General features: G+C 45.9%; 1 protein-coding gene across 2 annotated transcripts in view; it reads left to right on the forward strand.

Moving 5' to 3' along the window:
• The window catches only part of HCK (HCK proto-oncogene, Src family tyrosine kinase), a 50,440-nt gene that overhangs the window by 7,000 nt on the left and 31,264 nt on the right, over nucleotides 1-12,176 (forward strand). Inside the window, exon 1 of one of the 2 annotated variants that reach the window (XM_023220402.1) lies at nucleotides 10,386-10,534. The exons of the other annotated variant lie outside the window; for it this stretch is intronic. The gene's annotated coding sequence lies outside the window, so the exon portion shown is untranslated. Of the gene's footprint in view, nucleotides 1-10,385; nucleotides 10,535-12,176 lie in introns of those variants that run through there. 2 annotated transcript variants of the gene reach the window in all.

Consider the following 12,176-nt stretch of genomic DNA (forward strand, 5'->3'; position numbering starts at 1 on the left):
TCTTTCTTTCTTTCTTTCTTTCTTTCTTTCTTTCTTTCTTTCTTTCTCTCTTTCTTTCTCTCTTTCTCTCTTTCTTTTCCTCTCCCTCTCTTTCTTTTTCTTTTTGAGACAGGGTCTCACTCTGTCTCCCAGGCTGGAGTGCAGTGACGCTATCATGGCTCATGCAGCCTCAGCCTCCTGTGCTCAAGCGATCCTCCCACCTCAGCCTCCTGAGTAGCTGGGACCACAGGCACATGCCACCACACCCAGCTAATTTAAAAAAAAAATCTTGTATAGATAGGGTCTTGCCATGTTGCCCAGGCTGGTTTTAAATTCCTCGGCTCAAACGATCCTCCTGTCTTGACCTCTCAGAGTGCTGGTATTACAGATGTGAGCCACCATGCCTGGCCTGTAATGGTTTAATTTTTTTTTTTTTTTTTGAGACGGAGTCTCGCACTGTCACTCAGACTGGAGTGCAGTGACGCGATCTCCGCTCACTGCAAGCTCTGCCTCCTGGGTTCACGCCATTCTCCTGACTCAGCCTCCTGTGTAGCTGGGACTACAGGCGCCCGCCAACATGCCCGGCTAATTTTTTGTATTTTTAGTAGAGACAGGGTCTCACCGTGTTAGCCAGGATGGTCTCGATCTCCTGACCTCGTGATCCACCCACCTCGGCCTCCCAAAGTGCTGGGATTACAGGCGTGAGCCCCTGCACCTGGCCAATGGTTTAATTTTTAACAAGAAGGATGCACTAATGTTTTACTAGGTGGTAAAAAGTCATTTTAAAAACAAAATACATACCCTTCAAAAATGAAAGAAACTGAGACCTGGAGCTTTGTCAATTTTTATTTTTTTTAAAAAAGTAAAAGGATCAGCACATGTGTTACTGTGGCTTTGAGGATTCCATTTGTGGAGGACAGGTTTGGGGGCAGCTGACCTCTCAGTATCACAGCAGGTTAAAGTGAAAAGTGGTCCTGGTGGTGAACTGGCCACTGTGTCCTCTCTGGAGGAGGAAACTTCCACTGAGTAGCAGCCAAGGAAAGACTGCTCCTCTCCCAGCAGAAGCGAGCAAATGTGCATCACCCTTCTCAGTTTAAACATATATTTATAGCTATTGGATTTCTTTTCGTTTGTTTGTTTTTGTTTTGAGATAGGGTCTCACTCTGTTGCACAGTCTGGAGTGCAGTGGCACAATCTTGGCTCACTGCAATCTCCGCCTCTCGAGTTCAAGCAATTCTCCTGCCTCAGGCTCCCAAGTAGCTGGGATTACAGGTGCCCACTACCACACCCAGCTAATTTTTGTATTTTTGGTACAGACAGGGTTTCACCATGTTGGCCAGCCAGTCTCAAACTCCTGACCTCAGGCGATCCACCCACCTCAGCTTCCTAAAGTGCTGGGATTACAGGCATGAGCCATTGCACCTGGCCTATTTATAGCTATTGTTTAGACAGGAAATCTGGGGGCATCCAGCAGGCTAAAGGGGACTTCATTCAATAAGAATTTATTGAGCACATGCTGTGTTCCAGTTTTACATACTGGGGATATAGCAGTGAACGCAACAAAGTCCTTACTGTCATATCTCACATCCTAATGGTCAGATGGATAATAAACAAATCAACAGGTGATACATTAGGTGTGTTAGTCCAGGTCCTTTTTTACTTTTTATTTTCTTTTTTTTTTATACTTAACTTCAGCATACCCTGAGATGGTTCAAGTCCTTTGAGAAGCAGACTCCCATAGCATTAAATGTGCAAGACATTTATTGGAGGAAATGGCTATGAGAGAAAATGGGAAGAAACCAGGAGAAGACAGGAGAGCCATCAGATATCGAGGCACCTCTGGCCACGAATGAAAAAGAAAAGGAAGGAAAAAAGGAAGGAAGAAGAAAGGAATAAAAGGAGGACGTGTCTTGGACTGCTGTGCCATTTTTTTTTCTGTTGTTGCTTTATTTTGTTTTTTTGAGACAGAGTCTCACTCTGTCGCCCAGGCTAGAATGCACTGGCACAGTCTTGGCTCACTGCAACCTCCACCTCCCGAGTTCAAGCAATTCTCCTTCCTCAGCCTCCTGAGTAACTAGGATTACAGGCATGTACCACCATGCCTGACTAATTTTTGTATTTTTAGTAAAGATGAGGTTTCACCATGTTGGCCAGGCTGGTCTTGAACTCCTGACTTTGTGATCCGCCCGCCTCGGCCTCCCAAAGTGCTGGGATTACAGGCGTGAGCCACCGCGCCCGGCTGCCATGCCATTCTAAGGAAAATTTGTCAAGGCTGTTAAGGAGCCTTTGGCCAAAGTCTCTTGACAGAGGTCCCCCAGACATGGGCAGGCTTCAGTCTCCCTGCCACACTCAGTCATTGGCTGGGAGCAGCCCATGACAGCAGTGATGGAGCCCATGAGAGCAGCTCTGAAGCACAGCAGCTGAGCTGCTGATCAATTTCTCCAATCATACTCCTGCAGTTGGAGATCTGAGAGGTGCATCCTCATGACCACCACGTTTAAGAGGTGGTTAGGGGTATGAAGACTATAGCTGGGAACAGGCTAGACAGTGATGGCACATGCCACTAAGCCCGGCTAATTTTTGTATTTTTAGTAGAATGGGGTTTCACCATGTTGGTCAGGCTGGTCTCCAACTCCTGACCTCAGGTGATCTGCCCACCTCAGCCTCCCTAAGTGTTGGGATTATAGCTGTGAGCCACAGTGCTCAGGATGACTTACATTTTAAAAGATTCACTTATTTGTAAGAGGCAGAATAAGGATTCAAACCCAACTCCGTCTGACTTCAAATCTCATGCTCTATTTTCAAACTGCCCTGCCTTCTGCCTACCTTGGAGATAAAATCATTCCAAGGAGGTTCACAGTTGCTCTGGAATTCTGAAATTGACCAAGGGATCCAAAAGTAACATTGAACATGCTGTGAGTTTCATATGTGGTTGAACAAGTGGTTGAAACACATGCATCTCAGAGCCAACCCTATGGCTGAGCCAGGTAAATGACCAAAGGCCCTGAGTTCTCCTTCAGTATGTTGCTCTGTCGCTTGCCATCATGTGAGCCAGGGCCCACACAGCTTCTTGGGGCTGTTACTCCACCTGTCCAACAAAAATGCTGATCTCCCAAGTTTCTTCCTGCTTGCAAAATGAAAGTTTTGAGCTCTGTGAGAAAGAAGCTGAGGCTCAGTAAAGGGAAGAGGTGAGAAGTCAGGAGTTACCCCTAACTGTTTATTAGAGACAATAGTCACTCAGGAATAAAGACAGTTCGTTCAGAAGACAGTCAGGGAACCTGAGGAGAGGGAGCTGCTAGACTCTGCACCCATAAGGCACTGCTCAGCAAATTGACTCCTGTTGGGGAAATACTTTTTTCCCACCCCCATGGCTGAGCTGTTCTGAGAAGAGAAAGTTCCTGTAACTGAACAGCCTTAAGCCCTGGGCCCCCAGCGGTCTGCCTTCTTGAGAGTTCTGTTTGGGTTCCTCATTCTCCCCTTCCCCTTCATCGCCCACAGCCTCTAGGGCTGACCTCAGTGGATGATGACAGGCAGGAGAGCTGAATGCCAGTTGGACCTGCCACTGACTAGCCGGGGGACCCACTCTCCCATGGGCTTCCATTTCCCTATCTGAAAAATAACTTCATAATTCTGCTCTGTTGACTTTAGCCAAGTATGATGAGGCCCATAGAGAGTAGAACATAATACATCCATTCCGCAAATGTGTATGGAGGGCCTATTAGATACCAGGTGCTTCTTTTTTTAAGACAGTCTTGCTCGGGCTGTAGCCCAGGCTGAAGTGCAGTGGCATGACTACAGCTCATTGCAACCTCAACCTCCCAGGCTCAAGTGATCCTCCCACCTCAGCCTCCTAAGTAGCTGGGACTACAGGCACATGACGCCATGCCCAGCTAATTTTTTTTTTGGCAGAGACAGGGTCTCGCTATGTTGTCAGGACCGGCCTCGTGCTTCTGGGCTCAAAGCAATTCCCCCACCTCAGCTTCCCAAAGTGCTGGGATTACAGGCATGAGCGCCTGCACCCAGCCTCTATAACCAGACCCTTTTAAGGCATAGCTGCAGTGCCATCAGCTTAATGAGATCCGTATTCCTCCCATCCTCACCTACTCTAATAGATTAGTACCATCTTACCTTCTCTTCTACCAAAACCTGGTATCAGGGAGGTCTTTGCCATCAGTCATTCACACTTAAGTATGAATCACAATCCCTTATAAGAAATCCCTCTGCATTCTTCAGGCAAGACTCTTCGATGTTTAAGGGGGAATAAATCCAACTCAAAACTGGCTCAAGCAGAAGGAGGTTACTGGAAAATTCCTGAGATATCAGCTTCAGGCAAGGCTTAATCCAAGGCTGGGAGTCTATATTTCTCTAATTCTTGACTGCTGTGCGGCTGCAGGCCTTTTTTTCCAGCTAGAAACCAAAGGCTGGCTCTTGTTGGCCAGAATTGAATCACATGCCCATCTCTGCTTCTTTCTTTCTTTCTTTCTTTCTTTCTTTCTTTCTTTCTTTCTTTCTTTCTTTCTTTCTTTCTTTTCTTCTTTCTTTTTCTTTCTCTCTCTCTCTCTCTCTTTCTCTCTCTCTCTCTCTGTCTGTCTCTCTCTTTCTTTCTTCCTTTCTTTCTTTCTTTTTGAGATAGAGTCTCGCTCTGTCACCCAGGCTGGAGTGCAATGGCGCGATCTCGGCTCACTGAATCCTCCACCCCCCCAGGTTCAAGCAATTCTCCTGTCTCAGCCTCCCAAGTAGCTGGGATTACAGGTGCCTGCCACCATGCCTGGCTAATTTTTTGTATTTTTAATAGAGATGGGGGTTTCACCATGTTGACCAGGCTGGTCTTGAACTCCTGACCTCCGGTGACCCACCTGCCTCTGCCTCCCAAAATGCTGGGATTACAGGCAGGAGCCACTGCGCCCAGACACCCATCTCTGCTTCTATTACTGCAACACTCATTGGCTAGATTTGGTTACAGACCCACCTCTACAGCCAGGCGTTGGAGTCAACTCTATCCCAAGCCGTAAACTAAGACTAGGGGAGGAGTAATTCCCAAAGGAAAATTGGACAACTGTTGTTAGAAGAAGGGGGAATGGATTCTATGCAGGAAAGAACTGCAGCTGCTTCTTTCAGAGAACTTCTCGTCCAACATCTCATTTCACATTTGGAGAAACTGAGGCTCAGAGACAAATTGAGACTTGCCTAGGGTCACACAATGAGCTTATGGCAGATATGGGACCACAATCCAGGGCTTCACACCCCCAGCCCTTGCAGGCTTCTGCTTAAGCATAGAAGCTCCCAGAAAACCATCTCCAGCCCACTGCATGGATGCTCAGGCAGGCCCTGGCCTCTCCCCCTTGAGCTTGACTCTGAGAGCACAGGCCGAGTCTCTGAGGCCTCCACAGCCAACATGGTGACCGTGGGAAGCAGCCAGGCACAAGCAAGCTGACCTCTCTCATTTCCCTCAGCAGAGGCTGAGGTGATGAGGAGCAGGTTTCAGGTTCCCAGGGTCAGCAGTGGCCTGAGGAAGTGTCTTTACCAGGGATCAGCAGTTCTGAGTGGGTGTGCAACCAGGCGGGCTACTTCTGCTCTCAGAGCCTGCTTTTGAAGCACATTAGATGTGAAATGCATATGCAGAAATTTTACACAGTCCTTCACATCCCTAGTCACATAGGACCTCAGGCCAACCCTGAGAAGCAAGGCCTCCTATTTAGCAGGAAAGAAAAATAAGGCTCAGAGAGGGCAAATGACTTGCTCAAGGTCACATCCCCAGTCAGTGGCAGAACTGTGATCCAAACTCAAGTATTCTGACCCCCAAGTTCAGCCTTCATTCTGCTACATTGGTGGATCTCAAATTTTAGTGTATATACTAATTTCCTGCAGAATTGTTAGAACTACAGATTCCAGGCCCTCACTCCCAGACACTGGTTCATTCAATCCAGAGTGTGACCCAAGAATATGCAAGAATCAGTGAAGACTTTTTGAGTTCAAATGGCAGAAACCCAACTCAAATTGGCTTAAGCAAAACTGAGAATTTATTTGCTTGTGGACTGGAAAAATCCTGAGGTGTATAGGCTTCAGGCACAGCTGGATCCAGGTGCTCAATTTATCTTCAGGAATTACTTAATCTCCATACCTCAGCTCTGTTGTCCTCTCTGGTGGCTTCACTCTAAAGCAGCTTTTACCTTGATGACGTTGAGGTGGTTTCCAAGAACTCGAGGTTCCTACATCTCAACAATCCTTGTAGAAAGAGGGTACTTTTTCCCTAATTTTTCCAGCAAAATCCCAGGGCAGACTGCCTCAGTGAGGAGGACGTATATGCCTATAGCTGAACCAATATCTATAGCCAGGGGGGCCAGAGGATACGGGATTCTCTGATTGGCCAGGCCTGTGTCAAGTTGCCAATCCCTGAAGGCAAGTGTGGGATCCGCCCCACCAAACCTCATGCACTAAGTGGGAGAAGGCTGGTTCTCCAAAGGAAAATCCAGGTACTGTTATCTGAGGAGGCAGGAGCAAAAGAGGTTCTCTAGGCTTCTTGGCTAGAATGTTCACATGAATCGCCTGGGAACCTTGTTAAAATGCACATTCTGATTTGGGAAGTGGAGTCTGAGATTCTGCATTTCTTTTTTTTTTTTTTTTTTTTTTTTGAGGCGGAGTCTCGCTCTGTCGCCCAGGCGGGAGTGCAGTGGCCGGATCTCAGCTCACTGCAAGCTCCGCCTCCCGGGTTTAGGCCATTCTCCTGCCTCAGCCTCCCGAGTACCTGTGACTACAGGCGCCCGCCACCTCGCCCGGCTAGTTTTTGTATTTTTAGTAGAGAGTTTTTGTATTTTTAGTAGAGACGGGGTTTCACCGTGTTAGCCAGGATGGTCTCGATCTCCTGACCTTGTGATCCACCCGTCTGGGCCTCCCAAAGTGCTGGGATTACAGGCTTAAGCCACCGCGCCCGGCCGAGATTCTGCATTTCTTACAGCTCCCCTATGAAGTTGAGGCTGCTGGTTCTCAGGCTAGCCACACTCTGAGCACCATATTGCATTTCTAAACTCACTCAAGCCACTTTGTCACAAGGCACTCTGCAGAGAGGCCCTGGACTACATAAACCTCTTTCTTCCATCATTCTCTCCCCACTTTCACCCCATCGCCTGTTCCCAAACCCACCCAAATAATATCCGCGCCATCTGTTTGGGAACCACTCACCAACATACCATAAATTCTGCTGACAAATCACAGTTGAAGAAATTGTCTATTGTGCCCTCCAGTGACTTCTTTTTTTTTTTTTTTTTTTTTTGAGACAGAGTCTTGCTCTGTTGTACAGGCTGGAGTGCAGTGGCATGATCTTGGCTCACTGCAACCTCTGCCTCCCAGGTTCAAGCGATTCTCCTGCCTCAGCCTCCCGAGTAGCTGGGATTACAGGTGTGCGCCACCACACCTGGCTAATTTTTTACATTTTTGTAGAGTCAGGGTTTCACTATATTGGCCAGGCTTGTCTCAAACCCCGGACCTCAAGTGATCTGCCCACATTGGCCTCCTAAAGTGCTGGGATTACAGGCATGAGCCACCGCACCCAGCCCCAGTGACCTTCTTATGAGGAGCCACAGAACAAATTATCTTGAATTTAGTACTCAAAAAATACTTGTTTCTGTCAACAGACAAATTGTTGTGCTTCCTGGGATCTTATGGTGATGTTGTACAAGTTTCCATTTTTATCTTGGCTACTAGGAAGCTCAGAGATAAATCTAGTGCTCAATGGTAGTAGCAGTCCCATCCTGGGCTTCTAGTTCAATAATCTTTCTCTTCTGTATGGTGCAGAGTACCCTTTTTGAGACTTGCAGTGCTCTGTATATGGTTTAATATTATAAGCTCCCTCAAATCCTTTTTGGAAGTCAGTTATTCTTTGGAATATTCTTGACTTTCCCCCAGTCTTTATCTATTCAGATCCTCCCTGTTCTTCAAAACCCAACTCATTATCTTGCTGCTCAATTATTATTATAAACAGGTTGCTTTTTATACGAACTTATTAACATACACATAGGCACATACATTCATTTTACAAGAGTGGTTTGATGTTGTACATGTTTGCAGTTTGCGTTTTTCACCCAATAAGTATTTTAGCAATCTTTGCATGGCCCCTCCTATCTTTAGCACTCCCTAAGTAGCTTCTTTTTCTTTCATTCTTAAAATTGTGGTAAAATACATATAACAAATTTTCTGTCCTAATCATTTGCAAATGTACACTTCAGTGGTATTCAATCCATTCAGAATGTTGTGTAACCCTCACCATCATCCATCTCCATAACTCATTTCATCTGAAACGCTACACCCATTGAACACTAACTCCTCATTCCCCCTTCCCCCAACCCTTGGCAACCACCATTCTACTTGCTGTATCTCCTAATAGCTTCTTAGTATGTGGCTTCAGAATGTAATTGTGTGTCCAGTCTCCCTTTCTCAACTCGGTCGTAGGAACTATGTCCTGATGCTTTCCTTTTCTTTTCTTTTTTTTGTTTGTTTGTTTGTTTTTTTTTTTGCCCTGTCTCATGGTGCTGATGGACGCTTTTACTTCCTACTACATAAAGCGTGGCACGCCAGGCATGCAGCCATTCACTCACTGTGCATGACACTCCTACTGTGTGCCAGGAGGCACTGGGCTAAGCACTGAGGAATGCAGGCGTGAGCACCAGCCTTTCCTGTACTGCAGTGATGGGAGCATTCTCTCTCTGCATGTTTGGATACAGTAGCTCTGAGCCACAGATGGCTGTTGAGCACAGATGGAGTCATAACTGAGATGTGCTCTAAGAGTAAAATCCACACTGAGATGTGAAGGCTTAGTACAAAAAAAAGAACATAAAGTATCTCATTAATAATTTTTTATTTATTATATGTTAATAATTTTGATGTATTGGGTAAAATAAATACATCATGAAATTAATTCACTTGTTTCTTTTTACTTTTAAAAACCTGACTGTAAAAGAAATTTTTTTTAATGAAAAATAGGCCGGGCGTGGTGGCTCATGCCTGAAATCCCAGTAGTTTGGCAGGCCGAAGTGGACGGATGACCTGAGGTCAGGAGTTCAAGACCAGCCTGACCAACATGGTGAAACCGTGTCTCTACTAAAAAATACAAAAATTAGCCAGGTGTAGTGGCACATGCCTGTAATCCCAGCTACTCAGGAGGCTGAGACAGGAGAATCACTTGAACCCGGGAGGCAGAGGTTGTGGTGAGTGGAGATTGCACCACTGTACTCCAGCCTGGGTGACAAGAGCGAAACTCTGTCTCAAAAAAATAAATAAATAAATACAATTTTAAAAAATAGAAACTAAAAATAAATTTAAAAGGGAAATAAAAATAAATAATTTTTTAAAAGGAAAAAATAAAATAAAATAAAATTTTAATTTTTAAAAATCTGGCTGTAGAAAACTTCAACTTATATTTGTGGCTCGCATGACATTTCTGGGCCTAGTGGCCATGAACGTGGACATTTCTGATGCCCGGTCCACACCAGGCAGTAGACATGGTTCTCTCATTTAGGGGGACAATCACATTTTACACAAATTTGACTCCTGCCAGTGTATCACTTTTAGAAAAATCACACTTTCAGCTGGGCATGGTGGCTCATATCCCAGCACTTTGGGAGGCCAAGGTAGCAGGATCACTTGAGGTCAGGAGTTCAAGACCAACCTGAGCAACATTGTGAGAACTGCCTCCTTCTCTGCCTCCTGTCTCTGCAGAAAATACATTTTAAAAGATTGACCAGGCGGCCGGGCGCGGTGGCTCAAGCCTGTAATCCCAGCACTTTGGGAGGCCGAGACGGGTGGATCACGAGGTCAGGAGATCAAGACCATCCTGGTCTACACGGTGAAACCCCGTCTCTACTAAAAATACAAAAAACTAGCCGGGCGAGATGGCTGGCGCCTGTAGTCCCAGCTACTCAGGAGGCTGAGGCAGAAGAATGGCGTAAACCCGGGAGGCGGAGCTTGTAGTGAGCCGAGATCGCGCCACTGCACTCCAGCCTGGGCGACAGAGTGAGACTCCGTCTCAAAAAAAAAAAAAAAAAAAGATTGACCAGGCATGGTAGTTTGTAACTGTAGTCCCAGCTACTCAGGAGGCTGAGGTGGGAGGATCACTTGATCCTGGGAGGTCGAGGTTGCAGTAAGCACCACTGCACTCCACCCTGGGTGACAGAGCGAGACTGTCTCTGAGAAAACAAATCAAGCTTTATAGTGAGAAAATGGAACTCATGGGAATTCCCTATTTTAAAAAGAGCGAACTTCTCCAGTGTTGCAGTATCTAGTCTTGTGAGTCAGAGGAATTGCAAACTGTGCTTGCTTCATGCTCTGGGGCAGTGCCACGTCTGCCAGTAAACAGAAATGGTTGTGGTTAATGTTTCTGCAGCGCTTTCTGCATGCTGGGCACTTTGACACTCATCAACTTGCTCAATGCTCACTACCACCCTGTGAGGTAGAACCCTCGCTACCCTTTCTCAGAGGTGGCCTTGGATTGTGAATGAACACAGGTCTTCCGAGACCCTTCCCTCGGGACCCTGTGACCATCTTGAATATGTACATTGATCACGTAAGTAAAGCATACGAGGTGCTCAACACGTGTGGATTGGGAATCACAACACTCGCAGCTGCAGATTGGTGGGTGCCCAGAGAGACAGAGTGAGCTGTCCTACCTCACACAGCGCTGCTCTTCCCAGAACATCTTTATGCTGACCAAAACATATGAAATGTGAGATCATTTTATGTCATACACGCCACACAAGATGCATGTTTAATTTCCCAGAACTGTCATAGACATTTATCTCAAAGAGAGGTGCTGGTTTCAGTTTTAAATGCATGCAAGTACATTATAAATCTGTGATTAATTGTGATAATTTTTCAAATTAATGATCCAGCACTCCAAGAGTCTGAATGTGTTCCTTACTTTATTTCCAAAAGACAAATGAAGCAAAACTGCTCAAGTCTTGAAGTGGCAAATCTTTCCCAGTTCCCACCAGAAGAGGCAAATCCTTGTAAATAAAAGGAATCTTTTTTCGTTTTTAAAAGTAACTCGTCTAAGCCTAGAAATTTGGGCGTTTTTTTTTCTTTCTTTTTTTCTTAAACCACAACACATGTTTATTTTAACAAGATAAATATAACTGAGTTCTAACTGCTTTAGAAGAAAATGGCAATTGTGCAAAGATGAGAAAAGCAAGCACTTCCTTATGTGGTTGTCACAGCCTGCCTTCTCAGCAAATGTGTGTGCACATTTTGAGAAAAGAAATGAAACATTTCTTCCACTTCTACAATTATGTTTTTACTCTACTCGGAGTAAATGTGTTTTGTTTAAGCATCCTTAAATTAATTGAATACAGCAGCAAAGTCTGCAAGCTCTACCTCCAAAATGTTCCCCAAACCTGTCCAATGCTTAACTCCTCTCTGCCCTCACCCCGCCCTGGGCCACCATCATCTCATACCTGAACATTTCGGCAGATTTCTCACAGGGTTCCCTCCCCTGCTCCCTACTGTCCACGCCTCACTCAGCCACTGGTGGGATTATTTAAAGTGCAAACTGAATTCCATCATTCTCCTGTCAGAAACTTTCCATCATCCTTAGAATAAAATCCAAAGTCCTCCTGGCCCTACAGGGTGTGGGGGCCTCATCACATGAGGCCCATGAGCTTCAGCCACACTCTCCTGCTTTCAGTGCCTCCAACTTCTCTCCAAGCACGTGCCAGCCTCAGGACCTTTGCATTTGCTGTTCCCTCTGCCTGGAACACTTTTCCCTCAGAGTGTCCCCTGACTGGCTCCTTCGTGTCATTTAGACCGCAGGTTCTGTATCCCCTCCTCTGAGAGGTCTTCCCCAAATGCCCTGCCTAAAAGGGCCAGACCTGTTGTTTCCCGTAGGACCCTCTCGTATTGTCCTCACACTTTGCACTAACTCAATTTGTCCTGTTATTTGTCCTGTTATTTATTTGTTGGCCTGTTTATTGTTTCTGTCTCCCATTGGGCTGCAGTTGAGTTCCTGAGAGCATGAACTTGCTTCCCTTTTTCACAGTTTAGAAAAGTGCCCAGTAAATGTTGGCTGTGTAAATGGATGAATGAATTACCAAATAACTCAGAGAGAGACAGAAAGAGAGGAGGAGGAGGGAGGAGGGGGGAAGGAGAGGAGGGGGAGGAAGAAGAAAGGAAGGAAGGAAGGAAGGAAGGAAGGAAGGAAGGAAGGAAGGAAG

This window comes from Piliocolobus tephrosceles, chromosome 20 (assembly GCF_002776525.5).
Source record: "Piliocolobus tephrosceles isolate RC106 chromosome 20, ASM277652v3, whole genome shotgun sequence".
NCBI classification, from domain to species: domain Eukaryota; kingdom Metazoa; phylum Chordata; class Mammalia; order Primates; family Cercopithecidae; genus Piliocolobus; species Piliocolobus tephrosceles.